This window comes from Onychostruthus taczanowskii, unplaced genomic scaffold (assembly GCF_017590055.1).
Source record: "Onychostruthus taczanowskii isolate IOZ18803 unplaced genomic scaffold, ASM1759005v1 scaffold61, whole genome shotgun sequence".
In the NCBI taxonomy this organism is placed as follows: Eukaryota; Metazoa; Chordata; class Aves; order Passeriformes; family Passeridae; genus Onychostruthus; species Onychostruthus taczanowskii.
In genome coordinates, this window is record NW_024503790.1 from 7,069,544 (window position 1) to 7,083,064 (window position 13,521).

Consider the following 13,521-nt stretch of genomic DNA (forward strand, 5'->3'; position numbering starts at 1 on the left):
GGGGGGGGAAGAAGGGTTATTCTTCAAGCAGCATTGTTTCAGAAAAATAAATTAAGCTGATAATCCACAAATCTTTAAAGATGCATTTAGTCTAAAAAGGGTACTTCTCAAACATTTTTACCAAATCAAAGTGGCAGGAGGGGAATGGGGTTGGGGGGGGGGGGTGAAGACAAATGTAAAAAAAGCAAAACAAATGACACCATTAATCTGCCTGGATTTTCCACCTCATAGAACAATCTGTTTAGGAATGACTGAAATAAAGTGGAATGTGGTTTAGATTTTTTTCCTCAGCAATCTCTCTCTCTAAATTCCTTGTTTATGGGGAAACACTGAAAAGAGGAGTTAGTCCCACTACCCCTTAGTAAAATAAAAAAAAAAATTAAAAAGGCACTATAAGCACAGGGAAAGAAGGGGGGGGGGGGTTTGCTTTGTGTAGGAAATAAAGACCGTAAAGTGAGGACTTTTATTGCTGGCAATCAGAGTATTGCTGCTGGCAGTGGCTAAAGGTGGAAAGCAAAGATGATTTAATTTATAGAAAGGACAAAGATGTCATGTAGCAGATTTAATCACTGAAAAGAAAAAAAAAAAAAAAAGAAAAAACCTAGCTAACATCATAATTTACATTTTGGGATAATAAAGAAGAGTGAAAGAAAGAAACAACTGAAAAACCCTGATGGGTGAAAAAAATGAAGGAAGATAAATAGATTTGCCTGTAAAACTAATAAATTTAAAAACAAATCCAGAAAGCAAAACACAGCCCCTTGAAAGTGCTGGTAAAATGGACCATCGATTTTGGAATTCATCTGCATTTTGTATTTTAATAATGCTTACTCTCTCTCTCTCTCTTCCTCTCTCTCTTTTGCAAAATATAAAAGCTGATCTGATAAATATTAATTTGAACCATCATAATGTATTTGAAAATTCCAGCTAAAATGTCACCACATGGAACATTAATGTAATATTTCAAGGCCCTGAGAGCAATACTCATATTGATTGCATTTATTTCACTCTAGGGAGGAGAAATAATTCTTCAATGTGGGACACATCTGGTAGCCAAAGATGCAAAAGGCTGAGGGTAGAAATGCAAAATTATATGGGAAAAAACCCTCATAACCTAACACCCCAAAACCAAAACAGAAGTATAAGTGAACCTGACAAATGCAACCCATCCAATCTTGTGTTTCAGTTGTAGCAATCTTTTTTTTTTTTTTTTTTTCCCCAGAATAATTCTCTTTGATTTTTTAGTTTGGAGAAAAAAAAAAAATCACAAAGTAACAAAAATTCCCATCATGTTTCTATGAATCTTTTGGCATGAAAATCAACAATATCATCACAAGTCTAATGAAAGAATGTGTGTAATTTTATTGCCTATTGGAAACACAGAAGCCAGGCTGACAAGACATCACAGGACTTAATCCTGTGAAACTTGGACAGACGTTCCCAAGAAAGATCCTCTTATCTGAGGAGGGGCTTGAACTTTGCAACACTGGTAACCCAAACATGTGCAAGATTGGGACTATTTTCCTGTGATTCTGCAGAAGGAGCATGGAGACACTGCCTGTCTGGGGTCCCATAAAACAGATCTTTTCCTTGTCATTAAGAATATTGATGTTCATTAGGCCCAGGCGTCAATGAGTCTTTGTGCAAATGAAACGAAATCTGAGTCAAATTTTGACCCTGAGCCCAACACATAGCCGCAACTGGCTGCAAGTGGGGGGGTTGGGGATGAGAAGGGTTCCCCCCAGCACCGAAAATTCAGCATCCTTACTCAGAGACAAAAACATCTCTGCAAACACAGCCAAAAAGCGTAAGGAAATAGTCCTGTCCTTCTACCCCGCCAAAAACCTCTTCATGTAAGGTGGTTTCTGATAAAGATGGAACAGATCAGGGCAACTTTTTGCATTCTGTCAAGGCAACATCTCTTCAGGTAAGATAAAGGTGCTCTCTGTCCCAGCTCCTGTCAGGGCAGTATCACTTCTGCAGGTAATGCTCCTTCTTTTAATTTGTTACCAGGGTTTTTCTCTTCCACTGTGGGTCTGGGATTGACGTTTCTGCTGGACAAACTCCAGGCTAATGAAGCAAGCTTGAGCCTTGTAATTCACGGCGAGCTGCTTTGATGGAGCACTTTCAGTGTTAACAGTGTGATGGGTGCTTTTCGGAGCTAATGCCTCACTGATATTAACAGCCATGCCATAGAGCAAAATCTGCAATGTAAAAGCGAGTGGCTTGCTAAATATTTACAGGCGTGCACATCTCGCTGTCCTATTCATTTCCTTGACCTTTCATGAAGGGGGGTGGGAAAGGAGATGCCAGAGAATGGTCCCTTCTGAGGTTCAGATGCACTAGAGCCAAACTGGCTCCCCAGCTGCTGATAGCAAGACCTTGAGCTGAGGTCCCACTCTTTCCTCCCCAGCAGTTCATAAAATTAAGTCGTGTAAAGTCGCCACATGCAGTGGGCAGGCTTTGGCCTGAGCTTTCTGAGCAGGGATAGAGGAATAGCTCCCAAAAGCAGAAGAGCCTTGTTATGAATGGTGTGTAGGTCACTAGAGCATTTCACTGCAGATCAACACAGAGGCCAGTTAGATCCCCAAACCCCCCAAAAGTTAATCCCAGGTGCAGCTGTTCCCAGAGAAAGGCAGCATTCCTGGGGAAGTAAAGATGGGAACCAATTAAGGAGACTTCCCAGTTCTGCATCCAGCTCTGCCACTGATGTGCTGGATGATTTTGGGCAAGCCTTTTCCCATCTCTGCACCTCAGTTTCTCCTGACAGCATTTAAAATAAATACAGAACGGGTGTAGCAAACCCTCCCACATGAAGACGGGAGAGGGCATTGTGAGGCTTGTTTAATGCTTAGAAAGCACTTTGAGATCTGCAGATAGAAAGCGGTACACAGAAGCCAAGTATTATAATTAAACTTTATATAACCAGGCTTTGTAGAAACCACGGGGGCAGGAGCAGCAGCTCCGGCTCCTGCAGCACCGAGCAGCGGAGCGAGCCGGGGCCGGAGTTGCGGCCGGGCACGGCGGGAGGCGGCCGGGCGGCGTGTGCCGGGGGAGCCGAGAGCGACACAGCCTGCTTTTGTGCCGCGCTGAGCCTCACGCAGCACTCGCGCGGCTGAGCAGCCTCTGCTCGCTCAAACTGCCAAAATAGTGCGCTCTGTCAAAACAGTGTGATGGCCGGTGCCGGCGTTGTGTGGCAGCCCACGGGACACCCCACAGCGAACCGAGCCGAGCCGGGCCGAGCCGAGCTGAGCCAAACCGAGCCGAGCCCGCGGCTCCGGCGTGCCCCGCGCGCCCCCTGCTGCCCGCCAGCCCCGGGGCGCCGCAGCCCCGGCCCGGCCCGGCCCCGCCGCAGCCCCGGCCGGCTCTCCGGGAGCAGAGCGCTCCATAGCCCGGGTCCGGTCCGGCCGCGCTCCCCAGGCAGAATTCCGGTTGCAGACCCCAGGCTGAGCAAGAAGTGGAGGGAAGGCTGTCTAAAGAGAAGGCATTAAGAAATGGTTTAATTTCTCTTATACAGAGGAGAGAATACTGCAAGAGAACAGTGGAGAGTAGCTAGATAAGTCAACCTCACACACATAACACGAAAAGTTCTGTACAGAATTTACCACCCCCTAAAGGACTGAATGCTCACTGTAGTCTCTCCTACAGATAATCCTACAGGTCTGCAACTCTCCAGTTACATCAGCCCCAGCACTTTCTCCAAAGATGCACTATCCCCAGAATGACTTTTATTCACAGATTCAAAGTTTTATTAGTGCCTGGAACAGGACAAATTAATTCCCTACAGCGGTCTGCTCTACTACACCTTGCAAACTCCAGTGCTCAGGGCAGACAACCACAGTGCTTTCTCCAGACAAAGCCTGGCTTTAGTTTTTTTCCCTGCTGTTCTCCTTATACACCCATGCAATACATAAGGCTGCTGGGAGGCTCTGAGGAGGAGGCACACCTTCAGGAGGACAGGGGGTTTCAAGTCCATCATGCCATAAGCCCCCACCACCTGCACAGCAGTAGTATGAACACAGGGTTTCAGGTGGGCCTGCAGAGCATTTAGAGTGGGGTTCTGTGCCTCAAACCACTCATAGGACAAACTGATGTGACCCTTTGAGCACTATGGCCTCAAGAGTCATGTTTGGGGATGTGATGATAATTTCCCCAGTCCTTCAAATATTGCACAAGGAAACACCCTCCCTACAATCTCTCCTCTGCCTACAGTTTCCTCCCTTGTCATTTACATGATTGTCAATTCCAAGTACGAGGACAGAGTTCCAGCTAGTGAACAAACCCAGATGCTTCTACAGGCTTTCACCGATGTCTGCCACCAGAAGAAGAGGATTAAACAGGACAGTGGTGAAAAGAAAAGGTTATGATCCTGGTCTTTCTCATGAGTGATACTGGGTCTGAGTCACAGAGGAAGATGGCACTAGAATAGCCTCTACTCCAGAAAAGCAGCACCCTGTCTGGCAGCCTGAGCTCAGGAAAGAGCCAGGACAGGAAGAGCAGGTCAGGAAGGAGATGCAGTGGCAGAGCAGCATGTTTGTGGGAGCTCAGATGGTGCCTGCTCACTTTTCTGGGATGTGTCAGGCCCACACAAAGGGCAAAAAGCAGCAATGCCTGGGGCAGCATGCAGGGATCAGGATTTCTTTCTCAGGATTCTTGTCAGGTATAGGAATGGGCCATGAACACCCAGACCAGGTATTTCAAATCTGCTATTGAATTTTCCTAGTGCTTCATAAACCATGGATGAGAAGGAGAGAAGAAAGGCAAGACCAAACATTGCAGAGAACATTTTCCAAAGGCCTTGGATCTCCATATCTCAAGATCCAAGGGCTACAAACCTGTAAGATGTTGGCAAGAAGTGGCCTGTAACCCCTACAACCCCTCCCTCACTGATCTTGAAGCTTTTCAGCAGCCTCATTCTTCATCCTGAAGACCACATGGAAGACCCTCAGAAAGGCAGCCTTCCTACCCAAAGCCAAAGCCCCCACCCTGTGGGGTGAGGCAGGAGGTAGTTCCCACGCAGATGCCCTTGCTTGCTTTAGGCATGGCTCCACAGCCTGTGGATGCGCTCAGTGCCATCAAAGGCAGCCCCACCTTGGGGCTAAGATTCAGAGGGCCTCATCAAGAACCACATCTCCAAGATTAATGACTGCCTACACTAGGACTTCTCCTTTATCCCAAGATGATCCCAATGCATATTTCACATCCACATGCTGACCTCAAGTCCTGCCGACATCTATGAGTTCACGCCTTTCTTACCAATTTCTACTCCTGGTACCCCACCCAAGACAACTTTTCTCTTTTTCTTCTTCTGCCACACCTACCATATACTTGTCTCTATACCAAGGGTGGCATTGCAAGCCAGAGTCCCCAGGCACCTATGCCATGACCTAATTGTTCCTGGGACTCCACCTCTTCCAGGAGGCCTGTGTACATGCCATTCTAATAGTAAACTTTCCCACAATTAGTGGAGGTGTTGCCATCAGGAGCATAGCACAAACCACAGAGTATGGACAAGCCATCCCTGGAGATGAGAGCAGTGCAGCTGAGCCACCGTGAGATCAGGCAAGGTAGTCATATCTCTCTCTTTATCTTCTGTAGTTCAGTTTCAGAAGGAAACTGCTTGCACCCTGCTGGTCATTGTACCTCACACCAAAGTGCTTCTCCTGGACTGAGAGCCTATCCTGGAGAGTTTTCCATGCACTTTACACTGAAGAATTGACAGTGTGGGATGAACCACAAATGCTGCACACATTACAATATCCCCAATATGTAGAGGAGAATAGGGAGACTGAGATTTGCCTACTAAGTATTAACGTCAAAGATAAAAAGCCTGTGCTCCAGGGGCAGGCACATGGAGCATCGTGCTGGGTGGTTTTGAGTCTAGAGCTGATTCATGAGAACCAAGCATGCAGAAAGCTTTACAAAACCCCTCAAAGTTATTTCAGCCAATTAATGTGTTTGCTTTCTCCTCCTCCAGCTTCACTGCCCTTCTCTGGGGTCCCTCCTCAGTGCTGAGACTGACCGTCTCCCCTTGGTGTGCACAGGGACAGCTACAGTTCTGCAGTGTCCCAGTGCTTCATTGCTGAGGCTGTGGCACAGCAAGGCAGAGTGATGCATGGGGACAGTGCTCAATACATTTATAAACAGTCACCTTTTCTATGCCCTGCAGGAGAGTGTGACTTCACAGTGATGTGTGTCAATGTCACACAGGCCCAAGGAGAGATACTGCTTTGACTGCTAGCTTGGTTCCTGGGGGGCTTTCTTCTTCTTTACCCTCCCTCCAGAGCCAAGGATCAATGTAAGAAGTTGCTGCACAAAAACATAATAGTACTTTACTAGCTAAGACATGTCCATGCAGTTGATGGTTCTCAGCCATCACACTGCAAAGGATTCTCCACATACATCTATAGACTACAGATAACCACATTCTTCTTTCTGTCCCAGACTTAGTGACAGATGAAGTCACTGAAGTCACCTGGCACTGCAGCCTCCTGCTTGACTGGATCCATGGAGTGCTGTCGTCCCAGTATATGCACATTAATGAAGTAGTATAGGAAAGGACTGTACCACATTCTTCTCAGAAGTTTTTTCCAGGGCAGATCAGGGACAGAAATGTTGTCCCCAAATTGGCTATGCCTAAATTACAACATACTGAAGTGCTCTGCACACTGGTGAATCAGTGAGTGGCAGAAGACTGCCCCTGAGTTTGGGTTAGCACACAAGCCACAAAGCAGTGACAGATATGTGTGAAGACTGGGACACCTGGCTGGGTCTGACACCCATGAACTTCACAGCAATTTATCTCATGCTGTGCCAGACCTTTGCTTAATGTGGTTGTTCTTCTCAGCTGAGGCACAGTGACATTCCTGTACTGCATCCCTTCCTGAGCCTGTGCTGAGATATCGCTCCTGCGTGGACCTGCTCTCTGTGCCACAGACTGAGGGTCCCTCTTGAGCCAAAACTCTCCAAGTGCCCTGGAGACACCAAGCTGGGCACAGTCATAGTTAAGTGACACTGTGTGCTCCATGTTCAGCAGAGGATCAGATCAGAAAATGCTGTAAGTCTCCTTTATTGCTTTCTATGGATCTGACCAAATATCCCTAGGCATTTGCTCTTCACTGTCCTTGCTGTTACCTTAGAGCTCCAAACACTGGTTCTCCTTCACTCCCCACCACTGACTCATTCAGTTTCTTGGCAGGTCAAAGAGAAAGGTGGACAGAGAGGCTGTACCTAATTTCCTGTAAAAGTATTGTGTCAGAATAGGGAAAGGGTTACTATTGAAGCATGAGAGATACTGTAAGACAGAAAAAGCTTTTCCCCAATTCTCTATTGGCCCCCACTCCTTTTTTAAGGGGTATTTCATGAGTGAGATTTCCTCTGTATCCTCTATGGGTAACACATGCCTGGCTCACCTCATTTACTCAGCTAGAGCATGTTTTATTAATCTGGAGTCTCAACAAGGTCCTTTAGTTCTATTAATTTATTAATATTGCTAATTAAATATCATATTCGCAAATGTAAATTTCCTAATAGTGTCCCTTCCATTTTCAAATTTAAAAAAAAAAAAGGAAAAGCAGCAGCAGCTTGTTATGTTAGTCAATTGAAAGCAATTCAGGCTAATCAGGAGAGCAGGGCTGTTTTGTGTCTGCAGAGGGAGGGCCACTGTCAGTTTGCTTTGGGGCAAATATTCACCTTCTACCAAGAGCTTTAACAATTAGATTTCAAAGCAGATACAAAATTATGTGAGTGGAGTAAATGGCAGGGGGTGAGAGAAGGGGAAAGCAGAGAGTTTGGTGTATGTGGGAAGAGGTACCAGGAAAAAAAAAACCTTAACAATTGGCACAGCAGAATTGATGAAGGTCAGGGGTACACATGTGGCCAAAGCCCAGGGCCAGCAGAGGTGTAAGGGAAAGCACAACTTAATATGCAGCAAGGAAGCCTGGGGAGTGAGTGTGTGGAAGGGGTCGTGGGAGGGGACTGGTCCCTCTGGAGGGGACTGCTCCCTTTGGAGAAATGCAGTTGGTGGCGAGGTCCAGCATCTGAATTGTATTTTGCATGTTTACCCTGCTGACACTTTCAGCTATGTGTATGTATATGTATATATGTTTAGGAAGATGTGATAATCTGCATGTTGGGATGACTGGGCTGGTGTTGCATTAAGGAAAGTTTAAAAAATACATTATATTGTTTTTATTATTAATGGTAATGACAGGGACCTGTTCATTATCTTTCCTGTTGTTATGAACTCTGTAATCTGAGGATGCTGTGGCAATGTAAAAGGGATAATGCAGTGGTACTGCTCAATTTGGTTCTGTTCTAAAATTCCATCCTTCTTAATATTTATGATCAGAACCCAGGAAAATGACATGTAGTTGCCTTTCTTCAAGAAGTTTATTAAAAGCATAGAAACCTTTTTATGGATCCATTGTGCAAAAGAGACCTCAGTAAAAAAATCCTTATGCTCATTATATGGATGGAGAGATATAAGCCCAGAAGGCAAAATATGAGTCCTAAGGTTGTGTCTGAATGTCTCTTCAGATCCCAGCCCTTTTCCTAGGTTAAATGTTAAACCATTTGCATAAAGGCACAAAAGAGTGCATTATGAGAAATTTGGGTGCAGAACATGGGCCACCCAGTATTTCATCCCTTGCTTTACATGCTAGACTGCCCTAGCCCGAAGTATGAAAATAGTTAGAAGGATACACACTGAAACAAGAAAATACAGCTGTCTCCAGGCAGGTGATTTTTTTTCTGTACACAGAAAGAATTCCCAAATGAAAATCCACTGATGACTCCTCCAAGATGCCTAAATGAATAACAGCACTGACCAGGTCAAAAGCAGATCCATTGCAGCTGAGAGCTGTAGGTGACACTACTTCAGATGCAGACGGACCTGTACCTTCTGAGAAAACAGGAAAAATAAGTCACCTGTACTGAATCCTAGAAGCTGTCCAACTTTTGCTGTTGTGTTTCATGTCCACACACCAAGGCTGGTAAAGGGTGAATGCTTTGCAGCCTGGTTGGGCTGTTTTAGCAGAGTGAGGGATATGTCATGTGGAGGGGTAGGTCTAAGGGGAAAGAGAAGGGAAGAAACTGCCACAACAAAATGCCTTTTCAATCTCCCTCAGAGAGCAGAGAAAACACAGAAAGCCTGGCTAAACTGGAAGGAACTGGTTCTTGTCACCTCACACACACTGGTCCTTCAGCTGTTAATGATCTCTGTTGATGTGAACATCACCTTCTCTGCATCTTGGTATATATAATTGAGTGGGTCTGCAGTGGGGAGACAGCACCTCCACCTTCCCAGTCAGCACCTACTAAGTAAGCAGCCTCATATCAGCTCAAGAAATGTTGCCAAGGTATCCTGTTCTGATGCCATGTTATCACTCCAGTTTGAGAAAGTATAGAGCACACCTCCTCTTGCTGACATAATAGGAGAGGACATCACCTTAATTCCACCTCCATTAGACCTCAGAGAGTCGACTGTGACACCCTGACCTCATCAATATTCAAAAGCTTAACAAAAAAAGGCTATAATTGGGGAAGTCAGAAATAATGTAATGCAGTATTGATTATTTTATGGTAGGATTAGGTGTAATTACATCTCTCAAATTTTATTTTAATGTTACTTTATACCACTTTTAGCCTTTTAAAATTATCCAAAACATCTCTGTTTAATGGAATGAACATGCCTTCAATTTAAATGTGAAACAGTCTTTTTCTGCTAAAGTGTGACCTCAATATATTTGAAAACGTAAATTACTGCTATGTATAAACCATAAAAAATGAATGATGAATTTAATTCTGGTGAAGCGTGAGGGACTGGGAATGCAATGGGGAAATACTGTTTATCTGGAGGAGAGCGGACAGCCCAGGTGGAGAGAAGGAGGCAAAATATGACCTTCTCTAACACTGAATGGGACATGTCGTATGAAGGACTTGACTTTGGACTTACAGACCAAGGGCAAAAATCATTTATTGTCTGGATCAAGTCCTCAGCTGGCCATGATCAGCATAGCTTCATTGCAATCAAAGGCATGATACTGATTTATGGAGATTTCAGTCCCCTGTATTTGCTTGGTATTTGATTCCCTCCAGCTTTTTTAGATGTGCAGAGACAAATGTTCCAGCCAGAGACCCACAGGGTAACCTCCTAACTCCTCATCTTTCAGACCTCTTTGCACTGCCAGACTAATGTAAAAGGACCTTTGCGTTAACAAGAACAGGGCCGTAAGAATCCAACTGAACTCTCCTGTCTCTCATTTGCCGATATCACCTCACCCATTATTAGGACTAATTATATTCATTACTGGGATCTAGGAGCCTTAGCCTTGAACCATAGCTCCATTACTGAAGAGATGAGACAGCTGAGTGTCCCTACTCAACCTCTGCTCAGAGTCTTTTCTAACACACCAGTGTTTGCATCCTTGGGCATTTTCACAAGTGATTTATTAATAAATTATGATAGGCCAAACCTGCTTCCTCAGTGACCATAAATGGATGATTTTTTCCTCTGGGACCACTGTTTTAAATGGAAACTATGCCTGGACTTCACTGCTGGACTTCAGCAGTACTATCAAGTCCTCTGGGCAGTTACTGTGCAAGTGTAAGTTCAAATTTCATCTTGATAGCAATTCCTATTTCCAACACAAACATTTCCTTGTTTTACCTCTTAATATGCAGGTAAGGAAGAAAGTATGCTGTCACCCATGAGTGTATATAACAGTTTGAGTTTATGCTTGAGGAAAGGAAAAGCAGTGTGGCTAGAAGGGTCACTGATAATGGTCTTAGACCTCTTTTGGGCCAGTGTGAGTCTAGTCAATTTCTGAACTTGAGCATCTTGAAACTCATGTACCTCATCTTAGCACCTCTTCAAATTGAGAATACGATGGCTGTGTAAATTGGTAATTGTGGGGATCGCTCCTGATAGCTTTGTAAGGCTGTTCTTTGTCCTAGAACAATTGATATGGACTTACAGTGAAGGCCCTGCCTGTTTAATCCACAACTTTTCAAAACACCTGCCAGCAGTTCAGTGAATTCAGCAGCCAAACATCCCAGGATGCTCATCAGCTGGAGTTGCTGATTTGCTGCTATCCATTCTTTCAAGTGTTCCCTTATCTGCTTTACATCAACAGCCAGGGTGCCAAGATGCTCATTACTTCCTAATGGCCCATATTCCATTTCTATATTTTTCTTCTTAAAGACCAATTAAAAACAACAACAACAACAACACAAACAAAAAAAAAAAAAAAAAAACCAAAAACACCCCCAAAAAACCAAAACAAACAAACAAACAAACAAAACCCCCCAAAACAACCAAACAACAAAAAAGCCCCAACAAAACTTAAGTAGCTCAGCCATTTTAGCATCACCATTGATTCCAGCTCTCTCCTAATTTATTAATGGGCTTACCCTCTCTATTGTATTTCTTTCCTCTGATATACTTGGAAGAGCTCTCATTATTTATTGTAGCCCTTTGGGCCAACATTTACTCCTTCTGCTTCCTACCTACACTGAAAGCTGGAAAGGTTTCTCCATTTGCCTGCTGGCTTCTTCCCCATAGCTGGATGAGTTCAGATATCTAAAGGTTTTCAAATTCGAATATGGAGGAAGTTCTGTGTCATTCCTATTCAAGTCACACAAACTCTAGCAATCCCTGGAGATCAGATATTGCACAAGTGAGCATATTCTAGTATCTCAAGAGCAAGGAAATGATGCTGTATTTTAGGAGCAGTCTATCTAATACAGATTCTGTTACTATTACAAGGGCTTTGAAGAAAAAGCACATGAAATCTGACAAAATTGGACTAAAAATAATTTGAGTCTCCAGAAGACTTCACCAGTTTCAACCAGAAATCAAATAGTCAAGTTCAGCATCATAAAGTTTCCAAGGGAACTGGGCACATAATTTCCCTGTTTTTTCTCTGTATTTTGGGAGAACCTCCACCTGTGAGGATAGTTGCATTGGCTGTAGGATTTACTGGGTTTTCTTTCTTTTCAGATAAGCAAATTATTCATAAAATGGAAGTAGGAAAGTCCGCTCTTCCCTGGCAATGATCAAGTTTCCCATCAATTAGGCTAATTGACATGAGGTTTAACATTTTCCCATTTATGATTCCAAAAGTACTATGAAAACAATCCCTCAAATTGATACCGAAACTAACCTTACCCTGTAAAGCAACTTCAGGAAAAGAAGGTAAGATTGCTAGAAAGTTATACTGGCAATAGAAAATCAGCCAAATAAAAAAAGGGTTTTTAAGATTAAGGAAGAGGAAGACTGTCTTCCAAAAAAGTATATCACACAGACAGGCACTGAGAGAACACACAGATAAGATTAACATTCACAAGCCTATTCTAGAGAAAAATTATTTCTACAAAGATTTCAGGTAAATCTCGCTAAATTTCCACATTGTAAAGTACATGAAGAAGAAGAGGATGTTTATGAAGGCACAAATATAAAAGGTGTAGGTGTGCACAAGTGTGTATGTATGTACCCCTGTGTGTAGCAGGTGCATGTGCGTAGACAAAGAGATTAGCTGTGCTTTTCCATTGGTCTTCCTCTACCCTTAGTGTCCAGCAGTGACAGAAAAGGCTCTCAAATGGCCTTTCACCACCATATAACCAGTCATGCCAGGCTGTGTACAGACATTGCTCTCATCCTAACTCAATTTAGAGCAAGGTGACTAAATAATAACTTTTAATTGTGTTTACTTCCATTTTTTATCCATATTTTTTTTCAAGTTTCACCTGCAGAAGCAGGAGAGTAATCCAGTGAACAGCAATGATAATCCCAAGGGAATGCCAGTCCCTGGGGATAACCAAGGCCCTGCTTCCTGTTTAACAAATGTGCAGTAACTGGTTAGGCAAATTGTGTATCTGCATTTCCTATGAGTATTCCTGGCCATATATTCCCAGCTGTGTTTTCTATTTAAAGTTGGCATGATGCATGCTCAGAAAGATCCCAGATGCTTATTCCTAGCAGGGAGTACAAATATCAGTTCTCCTGAGATAATTCAGTTTACCTGTTATCAAAATCTGTAGCATAGTAGCACCTAGATGTCATAGAGGGCTGAATGACACAGGCTAAGAGGCAGCTCCTAGCTAGTAAAAAGGAAGACTGAACAAACACACAGAGGAGGAAAAGAGAAGCACAGAGATAGACAGCGTCCCACCCCCTGACAGCACACACAGCATGTCAGTGGTTGAGCTACTAAGGCAGAATTCCTGATATTCCACAAGTATACTATGAACACCAAAAGGTCGGAGTAGCACTCTTTGGGTAGACACTCAAAACTCATTACCAAACAGGACAGATCACCAGCTTCCCTTTCCTGATGCTTCTGTTCTTTACTGTATCAGCACTGGATGGCACAGAAATTCCAAATATAGCAGGTCAGGAATCTCTTGCCTATTCCCTACTTGCCAGCAAAAAAGCTTGTTTTGATATTTGCAGGAGCAAATTAATTTGGTATTCTTGATAAGATCTCAGACACACCCCAATGACACTTACACCCACAGCCA